The 16,935-nt window shown below is 40.3% G+C and overlaps 1 protein-coding gene across 2 annotated transcripts in view; it reads left to right on the forward strand.

The window, feature by feature from the left end:
- Window positions 1-16,935, forward strand: part of CLIC5 (chloride intracellular channel 5) — a 95,696-nt gene that overhangs the window by 66,424 nt on the left and 12,337 nt on the right. The gene's annotated exons all lie outside the window — the stretch shown is intronic.

The raw sequence follows: 16,935 nt of genomic DNA on the forward strand, positions 1-16,935 counted from the left end.
TCTGGTTCATCTGAACATAGAGCAGTTATTCTGAAGGCTGCTTTGGATAGCAGATAATGAGTTAATTAAAAGGTAGTTGGGTTAGATTTCTTGAGCAGTGAAAAGACTAAGTGCAAAAAAGAAAGGACAACACCACTGTATACATATTTCCTAATGAACCTATTTCTTTTTGATAGGTATTTTTAAAAATTGCAACACCAATCAAAAAGGGATCTGGGGCTCTAGCCCTGATTTGATGCATGTCATTTTGCAGCAGTTCTTGTGCATTATCTTTCCTATATAACAGCAGTAGTAGTTGCATATAGTTCTCTAATAATAAAAAGCATTTTGTAAACATAAAATTACTTAGGAGAGTGTCCACTTCCCTGTCTCCATATGAATATGTGAGAATATTGATATTGTCATGAATATCATGAATAGGTGAGATCCAAAAAGAACAGAGATTGCTGCTTGTGGTTATCTTAATCAGTTAGTGTACACCCCAGCTCTCAGATAAAGATAATACATGTCTTACAGTCATCCTTTATACTGTCTTCTAGCTGCAGCTGACTCAAGTGCTTGGGTTAATCTGGAAAGCCACACCAGTGACTGGACATCAGTTGCATATGATCAAAATACATAAATAGAAAAAGACTTGTTAATAAATAAAAAATAGAATGGATAACCCAGACCATTATGTATATATAAAAAAATCTTAATTTATTTTAGTTGGGAATAGGGGAATGCTGGATGCCAAGTAAGCTAAAGCTCCAACCATTAGGTTGTTTAAATTATGTTCTCTTAACTTGGGAGTCAGGGAGGTGAATTCATTAATTCATGGGCTATCAGGTTGTGAATTTGTAGCATCAGCCTATCTCTAGCTATGAGAAGTGTGGGTTAGGTGTAATTATATATGGTCATTCTTCATAGCATACTGGTTTAACAGAGACCATGAGGTCTAAGCAACGTGAGCTCACACTACAGCCTGTGGCTATTACATCTTTGTGGAAAAGTGGTGTAAAGTGGTTGGAATAGTTAATGAGATTTATGCAGTATGAGGATACTGGATGTGAAAATTAATGAGAACCTAATGCACACCAAAGATAAGCCCAAGCTGGTGTTCCTCCCAGGAGGTTTTACAGCCAGGGTCATGCAATGATTTCAGACTTCAACTGATGACATCATTTGGCTATGTCCTTGTGGTGTTCCCCATCCTGAGAGGTGGTGAGATGGCACTGAGCAAAATGTTTTGGGTTGGGTTTGGGTTTTTTTTTTTTTTCTGATAGTGGGGAAATTACTGAAGAAAACAAAATTTGTGATTTCTTGGTTTAATGTGTGTCTGAATTCTTGCATGTAAATGAATAGACAAAATGATACATACGTCTGTCTGTAAGATTGTGATACCCTCTGCTGGCAAATATGTGAATGCATAAAGCAAGCAGCTTTACAATCAGGGCTGAAACATCCCCTTAACAAAATAGGTTTCCTTCTATCAAGACAGTTTCCTCTTAACAAAGGCCACAACATCAAAAGAGAAGTGTTTCGTAGTAACCTATCAATTTTGACAAAGTTTTCATGGAAAAAAATCATGTTTTTTCTGGATGAATTAAAATTACTTTGAAGTAAAATGCTTTAACGTTACAGAGAAAAATAGTACTTTTTTTTCCTGTATTTGTGCAGTATTTCATTAGCCACACACCGTTATGTTTTATGCCTGGCACAGAAGCAGGTGATAACCTTCTGCTGTAAGTCTGTATGGCAATATGTTATTGATCATGATTCATTTACTTACCAAAGGTATTTGGCAGCTAGGCTGCCCTGATTTAATAGTTCCCTGAATTTCTGATTCTTTTTTTCCATCTTTGTTTTCCTAACTTTTCTGTCTTATGATATAAAAACGTTGAAAGGTTTGGAACGGGCTGGCGAGGGCTGTAAGCCCAGAAGCAAACACACCCATGCCATATCAAAGTCCCACCACTTTTAAGCTTCTTGAAAGGGAAGGAATTGATTCCAGATTCTCAGGATGTGGCAAGCTGTGTTTAAAGAAAGTGTGTGCGTTTATTATTTCAAGTCAGTTCAATTACAACGGGCTTGATTCCTTCCACCCCCTGTGTCACTTGATAATTTTATAACAGGCCTTTCTGAAGGAATCATCTCATTGTGGAATTAGATCTGTGCCTCACTTCAATAGCACAACTGGGTTATTCAGTTCTCTGGCCGCTGCCACCAAGCTTTGCCACTTGGATTTAAAATGACAAGTGCTCATTCACAGAACAGGAGTCCTTGGGAGAGTTTAGTGGCAGTAGTCATACATTATCTCCTCGATGCTCTGGCTCAAGGTTTCATGGCCAATTTGAGAGTTTTGGGGTTGGTTAGTGATTGTTTAATACCTAGAAGGAGATCCTGTCTGAGCACAGGAAAGCAAACCAAGGTCTTCTGTGCTTACATTGGTTCCTTTGGTTGATGCTGAGCCAGTCACTTAAGCTCTGCACAGTAACCAGGGTAGCAACAATTTATATATTCATTGGAGGAGGATGAAATTTAATTAATTGGAATGCTGTGTACATATTTGGTATCCTGCTTGTTTTTTCTTGTGAGCCTGTGTACTGCAAACCAAGGGGACAACCTATAGTAAGCACCCATTAACTGTCCTGCCTAAAATTGTAAGTTCTTTGGCTCATAGAATGAGCCCTTTGATTTCATTTATGAGTTTAAAAAGTTGTTCTTGAATTGAGTTCTTAGGGGGCACCAGGTCCAGTGTGGGTGGGCGCATTCATTAGTGGTACGGAAGGATATTTCACTGTACTGCTCTTCAGAAGGCACTGAGCTGGGAGACCACCAACATGATTTCATGCAGAGGAATTTCCAGCCGTCTGACCAGAGAACTCCACTTGTCTGGTTTGGATTTACATCAAGAGGCCAAAAATAAAAGCACATTTAAATCATTAACTTACATGTGATTAAATACCGTTCACCTCTTTCAGTAGCTACATCACACTTCGTGGTTAAGTGCATGAGGTGGAAAATGTCTTTCTTCGTGTGCTGTGTATGTGCGTATACAGTAGATATGTGCACACACATATAGGGCTGGAATAAATAGGCCTACATCAGTTTGATGCTGTGCAGTTACTCCTGCTGAGAGTCAGACCCATAGTATAGGTACATGCACAGGCTGAACAGTGTGCTCTGATTCTTTCTAGAAGCCATCACGTGCCTCCTTAGATAAACAGAAAACCAGTTCACTCCAAAAAGCTATGCAGAATATTTACAGTAATAACAGCTCTGTGGTGCAAACCCCTCATGGCACTTGACCTGATGCATGTAGCTGAGGCAGGAGCTTTGCAATGCTGTGGGTCATCCTGTGTCATCCTGACAAACATGGTCTGCTCTGGTCTCCAGCAGCAGGTCAGTGGAGGAGAGCAAAATATCTTTCCCCAGAGCATATCTCCGTGCTTGGTGGGGAAGGGGTGGCAGTCCCCTCGCCTCTTCCCAGCCTGGCTTCTCACATCCAAAGTGGTCAGTTTATAACTGTAACGTGATGCAGCTTGTCCTGAGTCTTTGATCCTTCTGGCTTATTCTGTGCCTGAAGGCTTCACCCTGTGCTCAGCAAAGTTCCTGGCAAAGCTCCTCTTGACTTTAACAGGGTGCGTTTGAAAAGCTGTTTGAACGCCCTTGTATCAATGGGGAGTTTCCTGTGACAGGGATCTTGGATCAGGCTCCAATTCAGGACCAATTAATGCTTTATGCTTTTTGTAGAGATTTCAAGGTGATATATATATATATATATAAAAAATATATATATATATAAAGGTATAAATATATATATGTATGTGTATGATGTCTGTATAAACTTGCCATTAAAATTTTTCCTTCTTCCTTTTTAGTTGCAGAATTTCCCTTTTCCACGACAAACCCCCACACCTGTCCAAGGCCCAGCATGAGCCACAGCTTGTCCTGTGCTGTGATGATATTAAGTTTTCTCTGTCATGCAACCAGGAAGAACTAGAAATAGCTTTTAAAATTGTTTTAAAGAAAAGACCTCGCTTTGTGGTAGAGCACATCAGGATGACAGATATTTAACTTAGGCATTTTGAAGCACAAAAAAAGCTATTTCAGAACATTTTAAGCAAGTTTTTATGGCTCCCTCTGAGCTGAATACTGTTGGGTTCGCAGTAGCTAAAGTGCCTGGCAGCTTTACAAAACCAGCCCTAATATAAAAAATACCCAGTCTTTAAAACATATGTAAAATAGCTTTTCTGCAACATTTGTGGCACATAAAGTACCAAATACATGTTGGTGAGTGTGATATAAAGCTTTTATTGCCATTCATTTGGGATGACCCATATAACTCACTCATGATATGTTAATAAAACTGTTCTCCACTCTGTCTCTTTATAAAAACACACATATAAAGACCACTAAAACAGTGGTGATAGCTGTGTGCTAACTTGTTAAGTAGTGCTGTAAGTTGCATTTATCATCTGTCCTAAATTGCTTTATCTGCTTTCGGCCCAGTAATCAAAGACTGACTCCAAAATACTCAGAAACAGCAGTTTTCAAAATAAGTTTGCTTTCTGAAAGTCCTCCTCAAAATCATGCTGGCTGGAGGCCCAGAACCATCAATATTCTGTCTGATACCAGTGACAGCCTTAAGGACCAATATCTATTGACCTGCCAAAACTAAGAACTGAAATTTTATGCCATTGGAAGGAAAAGGTTTTCAGTTTTCTAAAATGATAACAAACCATTATCTTAATCTCAAAAATATGTACATTATTGGGAATGTTTCTGTACTTTCCTGTCATTTAGGTTTTTCCCTTCTTCTAAGACCTTGCTAATTAAGGTATGAAAATTTCCGGCTGGAAATGTGGAAAATACTATTTGAAAACAATACAAAACTAAAACTAAAACTCCATGTAAGTCCAGATGCGATCAGACTGCAAGCCCGCCAAGGCAGGGACTCGGTATGCCTGATGAGCAGTCTTAGATGCAACCATTCTAGGAACAGTAAATATTTACAATTAATGTACTAGTAGACATAGTTTTCTGACACATCTGTGCTGAAGTAGCTTTGAAGCCATAACATACCATAGGCAGGGAGAGAAAAAATGAAAGAATGTATCTATTTGTATAAGTTCAAGACACAGAATATGCAAAGCCCTAAAGAACAGTTGACAATATGTACTGAAGTCAATGAGGTTAATGATGTGCTCAAATTAAGTCATGTTCTCAAGCCTTCGCTGAATCAGGGCCTATATGCACAGGCCAGGCCTAGACTAAAATACTTGCAATGGGAACAGTAGTTGGCAGACGCTTTTCTTTTAAAGGGAATTATTTCCCCCGTGTGTTTGAATATTCCTCCAAGTGCTGCTGGCTTTACTGGGATGCTTTGTTCTGTTTCCCAGCCGAGCTCCCATGCTTGCACACAGGAGCAGTAGCACAGCTGGAAGTGGATTAGAGCAATCTGGCAGCAGCAGTCCTGGGAGGAATTAAGCGCCTCGCTGCTGGAATGGGAGGCCTAAATTACATTATTATTTAGAATTGAGTTTTAACTTCATTGCTCTACAGTTTTGCCCTGGTGGGTAACTGCCCTCGCTGCGATATACTTGGTGCATCTTAAATACGTTCCCCACAGCAAGGACACAGATGAAGTTACGGCATTACTCAGTAAAGTGTCCAAATCTTATATAAGCAAATGTCCAGATTTGAGCACCCAACTGGTCTTATTGGCCTGAGAGGATTGTTCACAGGTTTATATTTAGCAATTGTAGAGCAAGCGATCACATGATAGAGAGCTCAGTGACTGTCTCCTGGAAGTCAGCTTGCAAAACTGTTGATGACTTCAAAGGGAGAAGGATTGGCCTGGAATCTGTTTTTCCCAAAACAGACTTTTTGTTTTATGCATGCAAATGTTCGTCATAAAATAACAGGGAAGAGAAGAATGAGACATAAATGAAAATCAGTGTTGCTAATTTTCTTTATTAGATCAGGTCCTAAATAGTTGACCTTTAGCTTGAAAACAGTGCTGGGAATAAGGTGACTAAATGGGAACTGGAGACATAAATCTTGTCTAAATATCCTGATTCTTCTGATTGCAGAAAAAAATTATCAGAATTTCATGGAGTTTGAGGCTAGAAGGATCTTTGGATTATTTACTATGATCTGCAAATCACATCCCAGCCAGTTTTGCCCATTGAGCAAACATAGTATTTCATCATTTAGCACAGAAGTTGTTTTCCATGAGAGGCAGAGACTAGAAGAAACTGAAGTGTCTTTGGAGCACAATGCCCCTCTGAGGGGGGAATTTACTGGATAAGAAATGCCTAGCTGATGGCAATAGCTGGTCCATATTTTGCGCTGTCGGGAAAAGTAAATCCCTGGTGATTCAGTCAGTCAAAGCTGAAAACCAAATATTTCGTGGGCCTTAACCTGGAATCAGGATAACTCTAAACATGTGAGGAAGGCATGTACTCAGCATCTTGCACCCCTCCAAGGCATTGGTACCACCATTCCCATCTATAGCAGAGAGTGACCGTGGTTAAGCCCCATAACACTTCTGATTTAATTGCATACTGGGAGAAAAGCTACAGTGATCTTAAGTCTTGAGGCATGAGATTTAATTACAGTCATTGTCTTAATGTTGAGTAGTGAATTCTCTGTGGCATTGATGGTGGTACAGTTGATGGATTTTAAAGTGCCATGACCTGCCCATGCAACTCTATCCTCCTCCATCCCAATTTCTCCTATTGCTGCCATTTCTGGATTAAAGCCTGCCTTTTCTTAGTCTCATTATAAACACCCCAAGAAGTAAGATCACCTCCCCTCTCTCCTTGTTTGTTCCTTAAAGAGTTCATTGCTTTAGCAACGTGGAAACTGAATTTGTCCGATTTCCAGCCATTAGACCATTTCACACCTTTGTCAGCAAAGCTGAAGGGTTCCCTCACACTTCCTAGATGTTTTGTCCACAGGTGAGCATCCGTGCACATTGGCCTCTCAGCCTTCTCTCTGATAAGCTGAATAAATAGTCTTCAAACCTGCTATTTTAGGGCTTGTTTTCCAGTCCTTGAGCACCGTATTATTGTTCCTCTTTGACCTCTTGCTGGAATTTCCAATGCCTTTTTTAACTGGGCACACCAGAATGGGGGAAAATGTTCTTAATACCTTTTGCAACAGTACAGTTGCAACAGAGGGAATATGATCTCCCTACTAGTACTTGAAAAATTTTTTGTACATCCAGACATAATTATAACTCTTTTTGCTTCTGCTCCTTTCAGAGAGGTTAAGCTGAGGAATTATCACGATGAACCCTAAGTCATTTCATGGGGCTTGAAACAAAAAAATCTCAAAAGCAGAGAAACAATGGAAAAGAATTAAGATGTGAGTCATTTGTAAATCTCATCGTCTCATTTTCTTTTTTTGTCTCAGTAACAATTTTTGAAGACAAAGGGCAGAAAATACTGGAAACAATAAAATAAAACAGTTTGAGACTGAGATTTGCTCAGTGAACTCAGGGATTTTAGAACTCAATAAACTTTAAAACTTCATCCTCAGGTGCTGCTAGGTAGGCATTGCTGTTTCCTTCTCATGTGACTTCACCACTGCTGAAGTTAAATAACGTAAGTTGAAAGCAGTGGGATGCAGTCAGTATTATCCTGGTGTAAACAAAAGCTGACTTTATTCCTCTGTATGCCTGGCTTTGAAAGAAATCGACATTAAAGACGCAAGTGCCAGCAGCCTGTAGAGGAACAATCTTTGCTTAAATATTAGAACACAAGGGGTCCCCACAGCACTGTAGCTAAGGCCAGTTGCACTCTACCAGAAGCTAACTTCACTCTTATTTTAATACAGAAACATGTAGTTAGTTTTTCTTCGTTAGTCTCAGAATCATCTTGTTGCTCTTTGGTAGTTAAACAAAACTTTACATTCTGAGTAAATAGACAGCATCTTAAAAATCAAGATACCAGAGTGATCATACTCATAACATCTAAATATGTGGGTTTATAACCTGAAGGGCTTGATGGTGGGATTGGTGTTTTTTTTCAGGTTTCTGATGCAAATCATCTGCTGCTTGTCTGCAGTTGGTTTAGGGACACCTGCATAAGCCTAGCGTTGCAGAGGTCAGGATTAGACCCTCGGGGACGTGCTTTAGAAATGATGCTTGTCACTTACGTGCTGCTACAGAGTAACGATGATTTGTGAAATGCTAGTTAGGCACTGTTCTTCCTGGGGCACTTGTAGGCCAGTAGTTTTACATTCACTTGCTTCCTGCCCTCAGGGTCACGTGGACTCCTAAGAGATTTGGAAATGAACCCTTCTTTTTGTGTCATTTGAGCACCTGGGTTTTCTTCTTAAAAAATAGCATTTGAAGGTGCTCCAATTGCATTCTTCGTGATAACGTTACAAGTATTACATTTATTTCTTGCCTCCACTGTGAAACCAAACATGAAAAGGGAAGGAAGAAACCTCAGTTTTCAGAGTAAAAGTAGAAACAAGTCAAAAGAAACTTTCTAGATGGTTGAAAAATATGTGTTTAATTTTCTTTTTAATGACATTATCCACTCACCTGTTTCACTGGGTTTAATTTGGGAGTAGGACAGATGGTATCACAAAAATAGGAAGATGCCTCTTCTTTTTGTTACATTTACTGTTTATCCCCCTCTAACCTGAAACCTAAGTCCATGGCTGGCTCATTACTGCTTTTACCAATGTAAAGTTTGTGGCTGAAGAGCACTATTATCCTTATTTTGTATATAGGAAGTTGGAAGGCAGAGAATTTAAATAATTTTTATAAGGTCATGTAGAAAAACTTGAGAAGAAGAGATTCAGGCCTCTTAAATCCAGGTAACCACTTAATCCTTGGATCGTTGTGTTCTGTCTTGGGAAAGAGTACCTGGGGAATCCCTTCTGTGGACTTTTTGAGACAGGTCTGTCAAAATACCCCAAGCTGTTTGGGATGAGGCTCTAATCAATCAATCCACATCATCAAGGGTTTGTAGATAGGGTGAGGAGGGGAGGGAGGGAAAGAGGCATGATAAAGGAGGGATCATCTCAGCTAAGTCTGCCTCAAATTTATACATTAGTCATTCAATAATCCTAGCTTCTTTTGTTATCACTGCAGAGGGACATTTCTGAAAGGCAGTTTGGTTTGTCTTAAAATACGGATCTAAAGCTGGGAGAACTCCCTTTAGAGGAGCTTGTCTGTCATTGCTATCTGTAAAGGAGACTTGGGCAACTAGGTTGGACTAATGACCTAACGCCTGGATGGCTGGAGTTAGGCAAGGTGGATCTTATCTGTAAGTAAATCAAGAGATTTTTGATGTGTCTGGGTTCCTAAGGTTGCTGTGGGTATCTAACAGGTGTATTTCAGCTCCATGTTCCTCTGACTCCTGGATGTAGTGCTCCCAGGATTTAGCACCTCCATTTGTCTCGCTGGACATATGCAGAACATATGCGCCAACATATATGGAAAATACGTACCTATTTATACCTGGTTTAGACCATGTCTCAAAGGCAGCTTATGGCCAAAGTTGTGTGTGTCTTTGCACATGTGCATCTGTGTTGGTGTGACTTATTCCACTCCCGGTGTATTCTCACCTGAACACTGACCAGAAGAAGTAAAATATCCCCTTTCAAGTCCCAGCTCTGACTGATCTGGAGGATGAATATGAACCCCTGTCCCCTGAAAGAACCCCCTAACAGGAAAGTAGAGTTGAGGAATAAGAGACACTGGTCCATTTCTCTCCTGTGTACCCAGCTAGGCAATTTCTGATTCATTAAGTGAGTAGAAACAGGCAGATCACAACTTTTCAGCATGTTTGTATGGGTATTTACCTTTATTGTGGGAACATGCACAAGTCTCTGTTCCAGTGGATATTGAATTATTTATCTGGAGTGGAAGATCTTTAATAGGACGGGTGACTCACCCCAGAAACTCCCTTTGGCCCAGAGTTAGGCATCTAAATGCCTTGAATGCATGGGAGCATACAACCTCCATCCTTCTCCTCTGCATTTCCAATGACTCTCATAGTGACTGCCCACTCATTTGCCTCTCAATATAGAACTGCTCAGAGCTGGGAATTTTACAAGGCAGAAACATGCCTGGAAAGGGTGTTGCAATGCTCAAATGGGTGATGTACTTGCCCTTTGGGGAGTGAGCCCTAATAGTTAAGTAATTTAAAAAAAATGGGAGGTGTTATCCTACATCACTTAGGTGAACTGTGAAATTATATTCAAAGAGTAGGATTCATCTCGCCTAACTTCACCTCCCTGAAAGTTAGGTGTCTAGTCTGAGCTAGTCCTTTAGGCTTTGTCTATAATCCATGCAGTGAGAAGGGCATGTGTGGGGTGAGTCACACCAGCTTAAATCGGGTGTCTCAGGCAGTTGGAAGGAATTGTCCTCTGGAGATGCTTAGTACCTCTGAGCAGAGAGGGAACCTACATAACCGGCTTAGACAAGATACCTGAATGGTAAATGGCTAAACAGAAGAAATCAAGGCAGCACTCAAATCATCAGGGGTTATATTGAAATAAGGGGGGGTGTGGGGAAGATAAACTGTTCAATATGTAATACAGTGGTTCTGCATATTGAAGTCACAGCTCCTCCATGTGAGAAGGATTAATCTATACAGATTAAAGTTACAATACTCTTTTGAGCCTGCCTGAAAAAAATGAGCAGGATGGAGAAAAAAGAGAATGAAAATATGAATCCTTGGTCTTTAATCAGACTGTCAGACTAGTAAAAAGATACTATTTTCTTACCTTAAATTGCTGTTTCTTAGCTGGTTTCCCTCTCCTGCAAGAAAACAGTATTGGGTCTCATATAATATCAAACTCTCTGAATCTGGAAGTGATCAGGAAAGGTGATTTGTTTTTTTAAAGGAAAAATAAATCTCAGATTGTTTGCGTGAGACTGTGAATATTTATGTACTGTTCCCCTTCTTCCCTCATTGCGTATTTCACCAAGTTCATTTGCATGTGTTACAGGATAAATCTTATTGGAGGGCAGTGTAAGAAAGCAGTAAAAAGGAAAAGCATCAATCAATGATCCAAGGTAGCAGCAGGAATCATTGTTCATTTTTGTACATGGATCATTGTTTGTTGAACTTGCCTGGGCTTGACAATTAAGAAACTTGCAGTTCTGCCGAGGTCAGTCTCAGGTGGTTTCAGCGTATGGCTACAAAAGTCATTATGTTGCTGGGCGTCAATGACTTTGAAGCCTTGTTGTCACTGTGCTTTGAGTGGTATTCACTTATGAAGAAGGCCATATATATTTTACTTTGGTTTGGAGAAAATACTTTGTGACAAAATGTTTATTTGACAAGAAATGCCATGGGTGGTGTGAGTAACCTCAATAATTGGCAAATGTGTGTTGAATTTGGTGAATAATGACTTGTTTTGAAAAGTAAAAGTATTTTCTCTGAAACTTTTTGGAGCAAAAGGTTATTCTCTTTTTAATTTGGAAATGACGTAGTAGTTTTGAGGATTACCAATATTTCAAAAGTGATGTGAAAATGACAGAACATATAGGCACGACTTACTTAACCAACCATCCTAAAACATGGCACTTTTTTGTTTTCATGTATGTTTGGAAATCTTATGTTACTTCGCTTTAATCTTGTTTGAAAAATTGAACTAGTTTTACTTTCTTTTAACATAAATCAAATAGTTTTTATATTCAATTTGGCCAAAGAATCAATTGTTCTTGTTGCTCTTATTGTGCCCTCTGTGCTTTGCTTCTCTTCCCATAATAACTATCAAGTAAAATCCTCATCCTGCAAATGGCCCTACTCAGACACATAAAATAGGAGTCATCTCACCTAATTTTAGCTATTTTAAATTTAGGTAGCCAGTCTGCCTGTTCTCAAAGGACAGAGAGAGAGAGGGAGAGAGAGAGGCTCCTCTGGTGGTAATTCAGCTTTTCCTAGGCTACTATTTTAGGATGGAATGATTTGCCTTCCAGTGGCTCCTTCAGGCCACAGAGATTGGCATTTATGTGCTTTGTCTGCTTTGCTATTTCTCCTCGTCCCAGCATTAAACAAGGAAGGAAATATTTGGAGTTCAAGGAAGGGGAAGAAGAGTCCTTGTCTGACCTCTGCAAATGCTGTGGGTGTGGGCAGCCTGAATCAGTTTTACTTTTTCCAAACCATTTTTCTTTTACTACTTTCTAGTTACTTTCCATTTTGCTTCAGCCTTATTTGACCCACAGAAAACAGAGATGGAAACGACCGATGACGCTGGAAGTTTTATGGCCAGCACTATTTAGGAGGTCAGATTAACTGATTATAATAGTCCCTTTTGGCTTTAAAAGCTGCTGGAGAAATCCTAACAGCAAAACTTCCATGGTCTTTGGTATGGCCAGAATTTCACCCTGAGTACCTAGTAATGAATCTTTGTCATCTGGCCCTCCCCTTGACTTGCAGGATTGCTCCATGCATTACATTTTCCAATGTTTTGTTCAGTTGTGGTATAAGTACTTCAAGACACAAGGATTTCTCTTTGTCCCCTGGAAATAGTTGCACAGGCTAATAGTTTAAGGAAGTTTTAGCTTGAAGAGTTGAGTAACAGAGCCAAGGACTGTTCTTGGTTGAACTGGAGCAAATATGGAATAGCTTGTTGACAATGTGGAGTTACTCCTCTTTTATGTCGGTGTAACCAAGAGCGCAACTTTGCCAATTATTAACTTTTGTTACATTATTTGTATTTCTGTGCATGTCAGGATTTGTTAATCTCATTGTTCAACATCAAGTAACCTTTTGCTGAAAACAGAGCGTCATTGTGAATTAGGTATCATCAGCTAAATTGAACCTCACCCTGTGCATTTGACAGATGGTAATACATTCATTAAGTGTTCTGTGGTTGCTTTGAGGTTGGAAAGTGCTATTTTTCTGGCTTCTAACTCAGGATTCCTAAGTAAAGTTGTATAAAAGCATAGTTTTTAAGGCAGAAGGAAAATCACAAAGAGCTCGTGAGGGTTTTTTTTATTAATATTGTTGTTTACTATTGGTGGAATGACATGGCAGGGCTATGATTGCTGTAGGCTGTCTTTGGCTGCATAAGTAGCTCAGAATGAAATAGTGAAGGGTGAGAGAGATGGTTCCACGATCGATTTTGTATATACACCGGTAGAAGTTCTTGGAATTGGAAGTTATGTTAAATAAATCACTGTGGAGGCAATATGATGTTAGTACCTTTGTGCTCGATGATTTCACTGTCTGGAAAGATGGCTTCCAGGGGTTCAGACATTGCAGCTGTTGCACAGTTAAACTGATGACAGGCCTCCTCTTGCGGAGCTGGTCACATTTAGGATCTCTAAGTTCATAATGAAAGTCTGCAGGGTGGGGAAGCAATTGGAGGTAGAAATTTCAAAAGCAGCACAGAGCCACATTCCCAGGCATAGTTCCACTTGGCGTTGTAATATTGAATCCTCCACCCTGGTATTACCAAGACAATGCAAGGCTGAGATGAGAAACTTCAGGAAAAGTTCTCCACACAGCTGATTTAGGGGTCACCTAAAGCAAGTGTAGAGGAGAAAACTCCACTGACTACAGAGGAAGCTCAGGGTGTTTAATTCAAACCGACTCATTTAATTTATTCCCTTTAAGGAAGATTAATCCCACCCATTGACTTGCAGTGAAGCCTCAGCTGTTATCAGCAAACCTATTTAGTTATTTAATGATGTTTCCATTGGTTAAGTTGCCAAGGGAATTAGCTGCTTAGCCACTTCAGAAATTCATTGTGGGTAGTATGCTCACAAGTGGGGAATTAGTCACTTTTTACTTAGTCACATCTTTTAAAATGTCTGCAATTCAGTCTAGCACTGTGACTGGTACTCACAATACCCCTGCCCTGGTGCGTACCTGCTGTCCCCTATGTTCTCAGTGGAGGCAATGTTTAGAGTCATCCAGATTTTCACAAAATAGCCAAGGTATGGGAGGATTAAATTAAATCTTTCTTCTGCTGAGTTTGCTCAGTAATATGAACCCAGACATCTCTTTCCTCAGCAAGAGTCTCAAAATCTTCAGATCTGTAGGATATTCTGAGGAGGTTATTTCTTGGTCTATGTTCACATTTTTTCACCTTTCACATAATGCTTAAATATCAACCAGACAAGAGGGAAAACAAGTTTGTTTTTCTGACTTTTACCTGTGGTGTCAGCCTTCAGTCATGATTTACTGAATGTTGAGTCATTTATGGAAAGTGAAACAGGTCAACACGAGAGCTGTACAAATTACCTGGTACTCTGCTGGTGGGGTCTCATCTGGCAGCTGTGGGCTGATATCATGTTGAAAAGGCATTTGAAACTCAGTTGTCCACTTTCCAAGAAAATGCTTTCCCTATACCACTGGTAAAATCCCAGTACTTCTCCCAATTTTTTTTGCAAGAAAGAAGAAAACTGACCTGCTTTTGATACCTCTGTCTTCTGGAGGGTCACTGTTGAATGCAAACATAAGGTGGGTTCTCCCACCCATGCCAGCACTAGACATTGTCTGTCTCTGAGATGTGGTGCTTAGAAGCCTCTTTCTTCAATATTTTTGAGATTCTTTTGTGCATCCTCCTACTTTGAGTGGGGATTTCCCTGAGCAATTGATTTCTCTCAAGGAACATAAGACTTCAAATCATATAGATAAATCTGAATGTGTCAGGGCACCTAGAGAGTAGGATTTGCAACATGGAGATTTGCATATAGATTTCAAAGAGTGACTTGAAAACCATCAACAGGCTTTGAAAATCTGATCCTGTGCACCTCAGCTCCATTTGAATTGGCAATTGTAGGATTTTAATGCTCTTAGTTTTCCAAAATTCTGCCACTATTCAGCTGGAAGAAAGGCAGTTCTCCCTTGTTCACTACTCTTCTATTTTCATGGCTGTTCTGAGAGATTTACTAGTATCAGAAAAATTTTGATTGATTTGAGGGGGTCATTGGTTCCACAAGTAGTGGTCCAGTTCTTGGCTATCAGGATATGAAATGGTTCTGACCATGTGATGATTTCACTGTGAGATGTCAGGATCCTGTGGCTTCCAGCAGAGCCTGTGAATTAGGTCACAGATGTGTTGAACCCTGAACATACAATTATTTCTGGCCTTAAGCTGCCGTATGCAAGCGCCAAGTATGAATTCAGATAGATGTTTTTCCCACTGTCACAAATAGGCTTCACTCCAGGCATTGTTTTTGAGACAGCCATGACGCACTTTGATATATCAGTAAGAGCAAAAAAATAATCCCAACTCTAATAAGTTCCAGAAAAGATATATAAACACATCTCACCTGCCACTTCTGTCTTTGTACACACATGTAACTGACCCCATGGGCTAGCACAAAGCATCTAATGTACTACTGATACTGGAAGGATTGCACAGATGACTCGAAGAACCAACGATCCTACTGGGTGAAGGGGGTACTGGAAAATGCTCAGCATTAAGCCAGTACTCTAAAATCTGGATGAGCAAAATCAATTAAATCGCAATAATTGGATTCCATTGTCTCTAAATGAATGCATTGTAAGAGGACATAGTCTGAGGCTGACCAAGAGAAGGAGAACTATCTATTCAACAGGTGTTACGGGTCAGACTAAAAAGAGATTGCTAAATCTTTTGAGCGTTGCCACATGGGGGTATATTACACGCTATGCAGTTATTACCCTTCAGTAGAAGTTGTGCGGCAGAGCACAGCTGCAGACAATTAAAGACACCACTGCCAGCATCTGACAGCAGAATGTCAGTGTCAAAATTCAATTTGAATCGATTAAATAAGGGATGGCAACACTTTTGTTTTATGGATGGCAGCACTTCAGTCGCTTTAGATGTTCTGCTTTCAGAAATGAAATTCTTTCCCTCCCTTCTATGTTTGTTGGGGTGTTTTCAGTTGGATAGCAGTCATTTCTCCAGTCAATCAATTAAGCCAGGATTTGCCACTGTGTCTAAGAGCCAGCCACAAAAGAGCTGGTATGGTTCCCTGGTGCTTGGCCAAGAGGCTTCAGTGAGAGCAAGACATCAGGCAGCTTAATCTGACTTCCACCACTGGCACAAGGTTTAATGGATGTTAGGGCAGCAGAGGAACCATGTTCTGTGGCATTCAGCTCCTGCTCTCTCAGTGGCCCTGTGCGGGCCGCCTTTCCCTCCGTGCCAAAAGCACAGGGGCAGCTGACAGCAGGGCCGGTGTGGCTACCTGCACCAGCAAGCTGCTTTATGCAGGGCGGTCGCTGCAGCCCTTTGAAGCTTGCGTTGCGCTCCATAAATATATTTATCTCCACAGGCCTTGTAGCACTATGCTACCTGATTAATTTGACGCATTGAGTAGTTTCCCCTACGTGAAACAGCAGTAAGTTGCTCAGAGATATAAGATTTTACAGGATTAGGCCTTAAATGCTGACTCCAGGCCAGATCTGCAGCAGGTATAAATCACTGCAGGTAATTTTCACCAGCTGAAATTCTGGCCCTAAGCCCGTGAGTCATGTTGTTATTTTTTCACATTGTAAATTCTTGCTGTTTCTTGTTTATATTACTTTAGCATTTTAGGGCACTTGTCGGGGGCCAGGACCCCATCGTGCTTGTCATCCTTCAAACGGAGATGCAAAGGGCCCTTCTTGCCCCAGAGCATTTGCAGTTTCAATAGCATGCAAACCTGCGTTACAGTCATTCAGCTTTCTGTAAGTGCATTATTGCAAGCAAGTTTTTCTATTATCCTGCCTGTAAAGCGTAAAAACACAAATTCTGTGCCTAGGTTGATATTTTAAAAGTAAAAAAAAAAAATTGCACTCTGCTGTATATTACGTCTAAGTGGCTTTTAAAGGCTGGAATTAGTTGTAGCCAGTAGCAGTGTGGGGCATGGGCTTTAGTAACTGGAGAGGTTCAAAGCCTCCTCTCCATTGTGACACCCTGTTTGAGACGTACCAAAAAGAGAACTTGCACCTAACTTGAACCTGAAGTGTGTGTGATCTTAGCAGTGGCTGAATATCT

Source organism: Falco rusticolus, chromosome 6, assembly GCF_015220075.1.
Source record: "Falco rusticolus isolate bFalRus1 chromosome 6, bFalRus1.pri, whole genome shotgun sequence".
Taxonomy (NCBI): Eukaryota; Metazoa; Chordata; class Aves; order Falconiformes; family Falconidae; genus Falco; species Falco rusticolus.